This window comes from Sminthopsis crassicaudata, chromosome X (assembly GCF_048593235.1).
Source record: "Sminthopsis crassicaudata isolate SCR6 chromosome X, ASM4859323v1, whole genome shotgun sequence".
Taxonomy (NCBI): Eukaryota; Metazoa; Chordata; class Mammalia; order Dasyuromorphia; family Dasyuridae; genus Sminthopsis; species Sminthopsis crassicaudata.
Window position 1 is genome coordinate 2,002,055 of NC_133623.1, and position 12,094 is coordinate 2,014,148.

At 52.7% G+C, this 12,094-nt stretch overlaps 1 long non-coding RNA gene across 1 annotated transcript; it reads right to left on the reverse strand.

Annotated features, from left to right (window-relative positions):
• Positions 1-7,158: 7,158 nt before the first annotated feature.
• On the reverse strand, positions 7,159-8,989 carry LOC141548378 (uncharacterized). The gene is made up of 3 exons (XR_012483923.1): positions 8,850-8,989; positions 7,739-7,886; positions 7,159-7,190 (listed from the first exon to the last, which is right to left on the reverse strand). It is a non-coding gene; the product is annotated as an uncharacterized LOC141548378 (long non-coding RNA).
• Between the last annotated feature and the right edge of the window lie 3,105 nt (positions 8,990-12,094).

Genomic DNA, 12,094 nt, shown 5'->3' on the forward strand with positions numbered 1-12,094 from the left:
TGTTTATATTTTAATTATTACATATTTTTATTTTATATTTGTTAACTTTACATCTTTCATGTAGGTTGGGGGGGATCTCTCAAGAACTCAGTCATCACTGACCAATAGATCATATCTGCTGTTTATCTTTCAATTATTATATATTTTCATTTTATATTTTCTAATTTTCCACCTTTCAGGTAGGTTGGAGTGTGGGAGTCTCAGGAATTCGGTCATCACTGACCAACAGATTATATTTGCTTAGTTTATATTTCAGTTATTATATATTTTTATTTTATATCTTTCAGGTAGGTTGGAGCAATGGTCTCTCAAGAACTTGGTCATCACTGACTAACAGATGTATTTGCTAAGTTTATATTTCAATTATTACATATTTTTATTTAACATTTACTAATTTTACACCTGTCAGGAGGTTGGAGGGTGGGATTTTAGGAACTCGGTCATCAGTGACCAAAAAATGATATTTCTGTTTCTATTTCAATTATTATATATTTTTTACTTTATATTTGCTAATTTTACAGATTTCAGTTAGTTTTGAAGAGAGGGTATCAGGACCTTGCTTATAAGTGATAGATTATACTTACTAAGCTTTCATTTTATTTATATATTTTTATTTTATATTTTCTAATTTTACACTTTTGAGGTAGGTTGGAAGGTGGGGGGTATCAGGAATGTGGTCATCACTGACCAACAGATGATATTTGCTATTTCTATTTCACTTATGATATATTTTTTATTTTATATTTGCTAATTTTACACCTGTCAGGTTGGAGGGGGGGGGGTTCTTAGTAACTCTGTCATCACTGAGCAACAGATGATATTTGTTCTTTATATTTCAATTATCATATTTTTTATATTTGCTAATTTTATACCTTTCAGGTAAGTTGTGTGGGGGGGTGGTCTCAGGAACTCGGTCCTCACTGTCCAATAGATGCTATGTGTTGTTTATATTTCACTTAATATATATTTCTATTTTATGTTTTCTAATTTTACACCTTTCAAGTAAGTTGGATGAGGGGGGAATCTCAGGAACTCGGTCATTACTGACCATAAAAGTATATTTTAGTTATATATTTTTCTTTTATATTTGCTAGTTTGACACCTTTGAGCTAGGTTGGGGGGGGTCTCTCAGGAGGTCACTCAACACTGACCGATTGATCATATTTGCAGATGTATTTGGTAAGTGTATTTTTCAATTATTACATAATTTTGTTTAATATTTTCTTTTTTTAAAACTTTTAAAAAATGTTTAATATTTTCTAATTTTATGCCTTTGAGATTTGGTGGATGGGTGGATTTCATGAACTCGGTCATCATTTACCAACAAATGATATTTGCTGTTTATATTTCAATTATTATATATTTTATTTTATATTTGCTAATATTTTCTAATTTTACACTTTTGAGGTAGGTTGGAGGGTTGGGGGTCTCGGGAACTTAGTCATCACTGACCAACAGATTATATTGGCTAAGTTTATATTTTAGTTATTATATATTTGCTAATTTTGCACCTTTCAGGTAGGTTGGAAGGAGCTCACTCATCACTGACCAACAGACCTATCTGACAGTCACTAATGTTTGAAGGATTCTTCTAAGGCCTGAAGACTTTGAAATCACAGACAGATTGTTAGAACAAGGTCAAAGGGCTTCCGGATCACTAATATATCTTCCCTAAAATCTAAGGGAAGGAATATTATTACAATTTACAAAAGTTGACAGAAAAGAGAACTCTAAGGTCAAAAGGGCTTCAGAGTCACAGTGGTCTCCCCTACATCAATGGGAGACCTTGGCCATTGTAAGCTAGCCTTAGGGTTAGTTTGAGGGAGGCTGCACCCTCTCAGTGGTTAAGGTTGTGAAGGAATGGAAGCAAAGGATCTCTCTCACCTAGACCAAAATCATCTAAATAAATAATTCCAGGATTGCAGGGCTGGTCCCCTATCAGGAAAACTCTTACCATAAGCAACCATATCAGTAATAAAACTAACAGTCATTACATGATAAGCTCAATAGATGCAGAAAAAAGTTTTTGGCAAAATACAGCACCCATTCCAAATAAAAACCCTGGAAAGCATAGGGATAAAGGGAGCTTTCCTTAAAATACTAAGTGTATTTATCTAAAACCAACAGAAAGGGGCAGCTAGGTGGCGCAGTGGATAGAGCACCAGCCTTGAATTCAGGAGGACCCGAGTTCAAATCTGGTCTCGTACCCTCCCTTAACACTTCCTAGCTGTGTGACCCTGGGCGAGTCACTTAACCCCAGCCTAAAATTAAAAAAAATAATAATAAAACCAACAGCAAGCATTATCTGTAATAGAGAAAAGCTGAATGCATCCCCAGTAAAATCAGGGGTGAAACCAGGGTGCCCATTATCAGTATTCTTATTCCACATTGTACTAGAAATGCTGGCTTTAGCAAGAAAAAAAAGAAAGGAATTAGAATAGGCAATGAGGACATGTTTAACATAGTTTATTTGCCCTTTAGGGGAAGGAGTGGGAAGAAGGAAGGAAGAAAAACTTTTGGAACCCAAGGTTTGGAAAGAGTGACTGTTGAAAACTATGCATATGTTTTGAAAAAAAAAAAAAAGGATAGGCAATGAAGAAATAGAACTACCGATCTTTGCAGATGATATAATGCTATACTTAGAGAATTGAGAAAATGATTCAGAAACCTACTGGAAATAATCCACAGATGTAGCAAAGTTGCAGGATATAAAACAAATCCACACACCATCAGCATTTCTATACATTACTAAAAAAGCCCATCAGCAAGTGAGAAGGAAATTTCATTTAAAATTACTGCAGACAAAATAAAAGATTGGGGTGTCTACCTACAAGAGAGACCCAGTTAAGTGTATGAACACAATTACAAAACATTTCTCTCACAAAAAAGTCAGATTTAAGCAACTGGAAAAATCTCAACTGCTCATGGGTAGGTTGAGCTAATATAATAAAAATGACAATTCTGTCTAAAGTACGTAAATGAATGAATAAATGAGTGAATCTTGGAGGGCAAGACCTTCAGGGTTTTGGACCAAAGCAGAAATGCCTGCTATCTACATTCAATGTGCGCCCATCACCATTCAAACAATGACCTAATAAGGCTTTGCCTGGGACTTATTGGTGGCCCTTTAGAATAAGGCCTGGTCCTTAAGCAATCTGGCCAGTAAACTGCCAGATATCTTGGGAAGGTTCAGAGGTGCAGAAAGAAAAAACAATGCTTATCTGTAGGTAAGGAACATGATGGAGGGAAGGAGAGAAGGAAGGGAGAGACAGAACACTTCTTAAAAGCTCCTTGTTCACCAAACAAGACCCCCCCACCTCTAAGGACTGTGGAGTTCCTTTGGGGCACTTTGAGATCTTCTCCCTCCGTCCTCCCAAGTAGAGCTCAAAACTTCTTTTTGCCTTAGAGAGCGATCTCTACCTCAGGTGAAGCACGCAGCCAATTCGTAAGTGGCAGGAGTGGGATTTGAATCCAAGACCCAAGCTCAGCAGCAGCCCCAGCAGCTCAGAGGTTACCAGCCCACCCCGGGCTGCTGTCCCGGTTGTGTTGTAACGGCCTCCCTGTCCAGGTTGGCTCTCTAGGCCCTCCTGCTTCCATGGGGATCTGGGGGAAAGGAGTTCTGGGCCCTGTGTCCAGGCTCAGAGGCTGTGGAGGCTGAGCCCGGAAGTCCTGGGGGGCCAGGAATTATTGATGGGGAACAGGGGACCCAAAGACACAGACTGGTTTGTCCAGGGTCACATGGCTGGTGAGCAGCCAGGAGAAGTCTGTGACTTAGGAGGAGGCCTAAAGCTGGGCTTCAGATGTGGGCCTTTGGGACTTGCCAGTCCATTTCTCATGTGTGTGTGTGTGTGTGTGGCTGCGTATGTGATATATGAGTATGTTGGGGACATACATGTGCCTCTGTATATGTATGGTGTTGCACGTGTGAACACTGTGGTATGTGATATGTGTGTACATGTGCAGTGTGTGTATGTGATGTTGATGCGTGTATGTGTGTAGTGTGTGTATGTGTGTGCACGTGTGTGCACAGGGAGGCCTTTTTGGCCTTGGAGTCAGAGAGATGATAGTGCAAGTCTCAGCTCAGAAATGTTCCCCCAGGTGACCCAGAGACTTCCTCAGTTTCCCTTTCCTCACTACAAATGGGGGAGGGGACCTCTGGCAACCCCTCAGCCAGCCTGGCCCCGGAGCCTACAGCCCCATGAGCACCGCGGCAGCCCTGCTTCTGCTCCCCCCTGCCCGAGTTCCGAGGTGCCGGCCTGCCAGGGACAGCAGTTTGGACCTCGACGGCCATCTCTACCGCGGGTCCTCACATCCCTCCTGCAGCCCTTACCTCTCTCTGACCTCCGGCCTCACTCGTCCAACAGCCTCCTGGACATCTCCAGCTGCCAGCTGGACACCATGCTGATGCCTCCTGTTCATCAGACCGCCAAGTCTTCTCCCGACTTCCCTCTCCCAGTCAGTGAACGGCGGGGAGGGGGGAGGGGGGGCAGAAGAGGCTTCTCTTCCCCTGGTATCTCCCTGGCCCTCTGGTCCCATGGCCATTCCCTCCCCAGAGTCTCCCCAAGCTCTTCCAGCCACCTTCATTCCCAGACTGGCGGGCTGCAGCCGGGGTTCAAGAAGGAAGTGGAGGTCACTGGAGACCAGGCTGGTTTTTGTCCCCATGGCCTCCCTTCTGCCCTGCTCTGGCCCTCCAATCTTCCACTGCCAGAGAGCCCCCTGGGGCTGGCCTGAGCTCTTCCCATGTCCTTGCGAATCTTGGGGAGAGGCTCACTGGTGCTGCGGCCCTCACCCAGAAACAAACCAGCCAGAGGCCTTCTGCCCTCACGCCAGTCTGCCATGTTGCCCCCCCCCCAGGTGCCATCTCAGGATCTCAGGTAAGTTGGAGCAGCAGCATCTTTCTGGTGAGGTTGGAGGGAGGGAGGGTCAAAGGGTGGATCCCAAAGCACCAGCACCACATCCCTTATTGTTATGATTCTCCCTTCCTGGGACCGAGGGGCTGGTGGGCTCTGGGGGTGGCCAGTGGAGGCAGGCCTGCTGACTTCCTGGGCCCTTGGCCTTTGGTATGGGGCCTTGGAGGCTCCCATGTGCCCACATACGTGTCTGGTAGCCCAGAGCCCAAGTCTGATGTGCCCAGGGTACTCAGAGGGCGGGTCCTGGGAGGTGAGCAGGATGGAGGCAAGCGGGAGAGCTGACTTGGCCGCCAGAGGCCAGCCCCCTGAGGCTGCCTACAACCTTTGCCTTTCCATAGAACTCACTGGGAGGCCACTTCCCAGGAGCCCATGAGAGAAGAACCTGGGTAACCACAAAGTGGGTCCCCAAGGTGGGTGTGCTCAGGTAGACAACTAGAGAGCTGGGCAGGGCCCTCATTAAAGTCTCCCCCAACTGCTGGGACCCCAGCCACGAGGAAAGGTGAGGTGAGACATGGTGTGGCCAACAGCCACCCCCAAGCCCGGGACCCCCAGAAGGGACCCCTGTACCAGCCACGTGAAGCTGCCAAGCAAGCAATAGTCGCCGAGTGGCGGAACAAAGCACCCCCCATTTGGACCCAAATGTCCACGAGCACCCCTCACTTACCAGGCTGAGTGCCCCCCAGCTACAACTGTCCTTTGGCCCACAGGGAGGGAGCTGGAAACCCTGAGGTGACCATTGGAATGGCCGGCAGGGGAAGGAGAGGGGTCTCATGGCCTCTGAGCCATGCACTCTCCACTCCAGGAGGGCTCCCCCGTTAGAAAACGGATCCTTGGGCCTGCCTCCCTGCCAGGGCCCTCCTGATTCTGCCAAAGGCCTAGCAGAACCTGGGACCCCTTGTGCCCCTCCCTCCCAAGCCTTCTCTTTGAAGCCTTCTGTACCAAGGCCTGGCTTTGGGCCTCCCACCTTCCCTGTTCCCCAGCTTCGGGCCTATTTATTGCCTTTCCTAAAATGGTGCACCCCTGGGTTGGCTCTGAAGGGCGATCCCCAACCAGCTATTGGGGGCCTCACTTGCCTCCCTGTCCTGAAACTCAAGCTAGTAAAGAGTCCCCAAGGGCCTTCGGGGGGCTCAGCCACTTGGGTTAGGGTGGCTCTTTGACCACCATCTTGAGACGAGACTATGGACGCTGTCATCCTGACTGGGGGGTGGGACGCCCAGCTTGCTGTGTAGAGTCTATCCCAGGGGCCTTGGCTTCGGGGGCCACTGGTACCCCCAGCCTGGGCAGACGACCTGCTCTGCTGTCATGAGGAGGGACCCGTTCCTCTGGGCCGATGAGGTGGACGGGCTCTTTTCCCTTTGTCCACCCGAGTGAAGGGGCCTGTGGCTGGCCCCGCCACTGTGGCCTGGCAGAGCCCCTTCTATTGTCTACTGGAGGTCATGCTTCCACAGCCACCTGTTTATGCCCAGGCCCAAGAGGAGCAGCAGCCACTCCCCTGGGATCCTGGGGGCATGGCAGGGCTCAGGGCTGCTGTGGGAGGGTTTGCACCTCAAAAGGGACAAATGGGCCCCAGACCTAAGTGCTGGGAGGCAGTGGAGACATGTAGGTTCAGGTGCCTTCCCGCCTCCAGAGCTGGTGGTGAAACTTTTGGACCCCTGACAAGGGCTTTGTGTGACTTGGGGTTCTAGTGCCCAGCACAGTGCCACACAACTTGAATGCTTAATGCCATGTGAGCTGGAGGGCCCTGGCCCAGGCAAGGCAGAGTCCAGCAGCCTCCTTCTGGGGCTGCCCGGTGCTGTACTGAATGCAAAAACAGGGTCCCCAGCCCCTCAGAGCTCCTGGCCTAATGTGAGGGTGAGACGACACAGACAGGGTGAATGTGCCAGGGGGGGCTGAGGAGGAGAGGCCCCTCGGGAGGTTTTTCGGTTTATTTTTAAAAAATTAACGCTTTTTGTTTTCAATTCATATACACGGATAACTGACCCCTGCAAAACCCTGGATTCCAATCCCCCTTCCTCCAGGCGGCAAGTAGTCTGGTACGTGTTAACCATGGCAAAAATATATGTAAATCCAATGTAGGTAAAGATATTTATACAGTTATTGTGCCCCACAAGAAAAATTGGATCAAAAAGGAAACAAAACACAAGTGAGCCACAAGGAAACGAGGGAAAAGGCCCTGGAGCGGCCCTTGCGGGGTTCCCACAGTCCTCCTGGGTGTGGATGGCTCTCCTGTCACAGGGGAGGTTGGGCTTTGGGCTGGGTCTTGAAGGAGGTCATGAGATCCTGGAGGTAGAAGCGAGGCAGGAACAATTGAAGCTTGGGAGAAGAGCCCATGGGGCTGGGGAGGGGATGATGAGGGTGAACAACCGTCAGGAGGGCGGCGTTAGCCTGCTGGTGAGGACTTGGTGCTGGAGAAGGGGAAGGTTGCGAATGGCTTTGAACATCAAACGGGCCCCAGGGAGTTGGTGGGATTTACTGAGCAGGGGTTGCCGGTCCAAGTGAAAAGGCTCACAGCCCTAGTGGAAGCATTGGACGCAGGGGATTGTGGGTCACAGAGGGGTGGGGGCTTGAAGCCCTCCAGGGTGAGGCTGGGGCCGGCTCAGATGTCCTTTGGAAATGTTTCGCAAAATCAGGAAAGATACAGGCCGCTGTTGGGGGATGGGGGTCAGCGTTCTAAAGCGATGGTAGGCTGTGGGGGTCCTTCCTTGAGGTTGGCACAAACCCAACTGAAATGGGGGCCGCCATCTTTCCTCTGGCGCCCATAGACACCTTGTGGCCTTTCTCTTCTCTCCCCCTCCCTCGCCTCCCCTGCTTGGGGCCTGTTTCCATACCTTGGCTGGGAGGGCTACTTGAGGGCAGGGTATTTTGGGGGTCCTCAGTGCCCTGCTCGCTGTAGCTGCTCAATCAGTGCTTCTGGCCCAACTATCCTCCAGGGCCTTCCATCTCTGGGCAGTAATGAGGGGCCTAGTTACCACTAGGCTTCAGTTGAGTCATAGAAAAGTGGTCAAGGAAGAGGAAGAGACCATTGGTAAAGGGGACAACTGGGCTCCAACTGCCACACTCACCTGCCCGCTGGGCCAGGCCTGGAGCTCCAGGCTCCAGAGGGGGTTGGGAGCTGGTGAACTGCCAGGGAACCCACCCCAGAGAGGGGAAGGGAGAGCCCACCCAACCCCAGTTTCCAGGAGGCAGCTGACACAAGGGGCGTTCTCCTCATTGGACAGACAGTTGCCCATCAGTGGGGGTGCTCAGGGCAGTGGAGTCAGAGGCAGGGAGACCCGAGTTCTAATTCAATTGTGTGACTGGGAAGTCAGTTTGCCTCCTGGGGCTTCAGTTGCCTCAAGTCCATTTGAGAATGAGAACAGTCTGTGTGTGTGTCTGTGTGTGTGTTTGTGTGCGTCTGCGTACGTGTGTCCGTGTCTACGTGTGTGTCTATGTGGGTGTGTCTGCTCATGTGTGTGTCTATGTCTCTGTGTGTGTCTGTGTGAATGTGTCTGTGTCTAGGCGTGTATGTGGGTTTGTGTGTGTCTCTGTGTATGTGTCTGCGTCTAGGCGTGTGTGTGTGTTTGTGTGTGTCTCTTTGTGTATCTGTGTCTATGTGTGACTCTGTGCGTGTCTGTGTGTGACTGTGTGTGTCTCTCTCCCTGTCTCGATCTCCCTCCTTGTCCCCCTCCCTACTACTGAGCCCCCATAGACACCCCCAGCTCTCTTTGCTCACCAGCACCCGTCTAGGCCCATCTCCCCCCCTGCCCCAGCCCTGGATGTGCATTGGACGTCTCTCCTCGATGTCACCCCATCTCATCCAGAGGCCCCACCGGGACACCCAACGTGCAGCCTGAACCAGTTGGTGGGACACCCCAGACAAGAGGTCCAGCTCCGGGGCCCCAACTGCTACCTCCATCCAGGGGTCCCGCGACCACCCCCCTCCTCGGGGCCCGTTGCCACCTCCATCCAGGGGTCCGGGGCCACCCTCCTCCTCGGGGCCCGGGGGTCAGGCTTCGGCCTTTCCCGCAGGCCTTCCGCCGCCGGGAATGGCGGCCCCTGGGTTCCGGCTCGCCGTGACCCGCGCGAGTTCCGGACGACCGTTTGTTGGGTCGCTGGCGTTCTGGAGGCACGGCGACCGGCTACTGTTGTCTTAACTGCAGGAGCCGTTCCTTCGTGACGGGTGGCTGCTGCTCTTGGGGAGCGAGTTCTGGGAAGGGAGCGAACGAGACTTTGAGGTTCTTGCCAGCCAGTGGGGCCAGTGGGAGGTCATCTGAGCTACCGGGAAGGCCCGAATCCCGCCAGGCTTCCAGATGGAACAGGCTGGGGCCCTGATGCTCGCCCCTGAGCGGAGCCTGCTGCCTTACAGCCCCCGCTTCTCATGGCAGTTTGCGGGGGGCTTCGGGGCTGAAGGCAAGGAGCTGGGCCAGCTCAAACACTTTGTGGCCATGTTGCAAAAGTACGTGATGCGCAATGGGAAGTTCCAGGTGTTGCTGCTGCCCGACCTGAGCGTGCCCCTCCCCGTCCCCAACTACGGGGCTGACCTGTGGCAGCCCCCGACCTTCAGGGCCCTGGAGCGGGTGAGGCAGCCCTGCCCCCCCAGTTCCCAGGCCTTCCTGAGCCAGCTGCGCCTATGCTGGGAGTCGATGTTCTGGCCCCGCCAGCATGCCTTCTTCTCCGGGGACGACGCCTTCACCGACCCCCAAGACCCTGAGACCGACCTGGTCCTCTTCACAGCCCAGGCCAGCTCCAGCCAGCGGCTGCTGAAGACCTGGATGCTGCGTCTCAAGGCCCTGACCCAAGTGAACCCCTGGCTCCTCTTCCTGCTGGGCAGCGTGGTGCAGCTGCAGCAGGTGGGCCACTTCAAGCTGATGGCCTCTGGCACCAAGGTGCAGTGGGGGGTCCCCTCCCCCAGCCGGGTGCTGGGCCGCTATGCCCACGGCGACCGTGACCCCCTGCTGCCTGTCCTAGCCTACAGGAGGAAGCTGAAGCGTCGCTCGCGCCTCATGTTCTAAGAGTAGATCCCCCTAAATTACCTGTACATTGAGAAATAAAAAGTGGTTTTTGCTGTTGCCCTGTTTGCAGCCCCTCTCTTCTCGCCGGCTTGGGTGGGGTGGCACTCTCTTCAACCGGACGGGGGTCCAGGTCCCTGCAGGGGCAGGGGTGTGCACTCACAGAGGTCTGTGGGGTGGGTGTGTGCCTGCGGGTGTCTGTGTGAGCGTGTGTATGAGCATGTGTGTGCCCATGGGGGGGGGTGTGAACACGTATGCAACCACGGGTGTCTGTGTCCACATGTACGTGTGCTCACAAGGGTCTGTGACTAAACATCAGACACGCTTCACTGTACGCGGTTTGAGTGCGCAGCTGCGTTGGGCCCCGGCTCACGTGGAGCCTCCTGGCCTTTCGTATCCACAGTAGGATCAGAGGGCATCGGATTCACAGTCACTGAGGCCCGATCAGGACACACTAACCACTATTCTACGCTGACTCTGGATTTGGGGAGTCCATGAGTAGGTTATGGAAATGGACAGAAGAGGCCAATGGGGGGGGTTGGGGCAGTGAGGAGCCCCCTCCCCTCCAGGCTTGTGGGGCTTGGTCCTGCCCCTCTCAAAGAATGTTGGTTCCCAGGCCATGACCTTCCAGGCAGCCTTAAGGGTGGCACCAGGTGGGGTCAGAACTTTTGCCAGGGGGGTCCCCAGGCAGATGGCAGGACTGCCATGAGCTGCCCAGGCCTTCCAGTAGCTGCAGGCAAGGCCTCGGTGAGTAAGTGGGGCCCAGGGGTCAGAGAGGGTGAAGGGTCAAAGGCACTGACTCCGTTCACAGCTCAGCAGGAGGGGGCCAATTAGAGTCAAGGCTGCCAGCCGTCGTCTCCAGGCCACCACCGCTCTGCCCATTTAGTAACAGTATCTCTGGATGGCACCGTCCTGGCCTAGGTGTGCTCCTCTCAGAAGCAGTGTGGTCCAGTGGAAGGAGCGATAACAGACCCAGAAGTCTCAGCAGTCTCTGATCCTGCCTACTGGATGGCCACCTCTCCTCAAGTCTTTACGACGCAGCCTAGATCACTGGCTTTGGAGGTGGAGGAGGCAGGTTCTCCCCCCAACTCCAATGCTTCCCAGGGCTCCCTCTCTCTGGGCCTCTGTTTCCTAGGGGAATTACAGGGACTTGGTGACCCCAGGTGCTACAGCCCGAAACCCGTGACTGTGCCTAGCCCATCACATCATGAGGCCTGGAATGTTCCTCGTGGGCTTGGGTGGGGGCCCTGATATGGCCCCTGAAAGGCCGGGGGGGGGCGGTTCTGGGCTTTGTGGACTGGCCTCAGGAGACCCAGAGTGAGAGCCACAGAGTGAGACTCACGGGCTGCCCTACCCCTAGGCCAGCCTGTGCCCCTTGGGCCTTGAGGGCAGCCAACAGACTTCTATCGGGGGCTCACTGAGACTTGGGCCAGCTGTAACAGTCTCTTGGCCAACATGAACGAATATCCTGCCCGCAAGGAGCTTGCCTTCTGATAGTGGAGGATGGTGGAGGCCAGGAGGCCAGAGGCCAAAACCCCAGGTGAGGAGCAGAGTCACAGGAGGTAAGAGGCCACAAACCTTTGAAAATGGAGGGGCAGGGAGAGCTTTGCCATCCCCAGAGCAAGGGGCAGAAGTAATATTGGTGAGGGGTGGAGAGGCTGGGGATCCAGCAGAGGCTGAGCCCCCGGGCAGGACTGGGAGGCCAGAGCCTGGGATATGGCCATGGAGGGGCAGCCCCAGGAACCTGGGAGTCAGGCTCACAGAATGAGTGTGCCCTTCACAGACAAGGTGGGAAAAGTGACTTGTAAGCCAATTGAGCACAGGCCCTCTGATGCCCAGGAAGCTCTCACAGCCCGGCCTCAACCTCTGCCTCATTCACTTTGCCCCCTTTGCCCAGGCAGGCTGAAGTACTCTCTCGTCCGCCTGTATACAACCAGCTTCTTGTCGTTGCCCCAAATGTTCTCTCCACTAGAACGCCATCTGTTTTCCCCATACCTGTGGCCAGGTGCGAGGAAGGCCGTTATAACTGTTGGCTGGGGTCACGACCGTCACAAAAGGGCCTCACACCATTCGTGGTGCCTATAAGTGTCCCAGGTGTGTGATCTTTGGCCAGCCCCTTCACCCTGGCCTGCCTCAGTTTCTCTATCTGTAATAGGGACTATAAAAGCACTTCTCCTGGGGAAGCGGCAGATGGAC